Source organism: Eurytemora carolleeae, unplaced genomic scaffold, assembly GCF_000591075.1.
Source record: "Eurytemora carolleeae unplaced genomic scaffold, Eaff_2.0 scaffold332, whole genome shotgun sequence".
NCBI classification, from domain to species: domain Eukaryota; kingdom Metazoa; phylum Arthropoda; class Copepoda; order Calanoida; family Temoridae; genus Eurytemora; species Eurytemora carolleeae.
The window spans coordinates 261,227-261,580 of record NW_019396318.1 but is presented as its reverse complement, the minus strand read 5'-3'; positions in this window follow the sequence as shown (position 1 = coordinate 261,580).

Below are 354 nucleotides of genomic sequence, written 5' to 3'. Positions count from 1 at the left end.
TTTGTTCTCTTTTTTTGTAAAAATCCAAATATTAATTTTTAAATCTATTTACGAAGTAAAAATATTTGCAAAAGCAATAATTATATATTAAAGATTGAACCAATATTCACAATATTCACTATTTGCAAAATGTGATTCAATTTATCTTGCAAAAGAAATTGAGTTTTTGAAACAAACTCACATTTTCTAACCCATATAGCTTCGTAACCTGATGGTATAAACCTTTGATATTTCAAACTTAGACTATTTGATCTAATAGAATTAATAGTCTGAAATATCAAAGGGCTAGGAGAATGGGTTGCTAAGTTATAGGAATTAGAAAGTCAGAGTTTGTTGCAAATACTCATTTCCTTT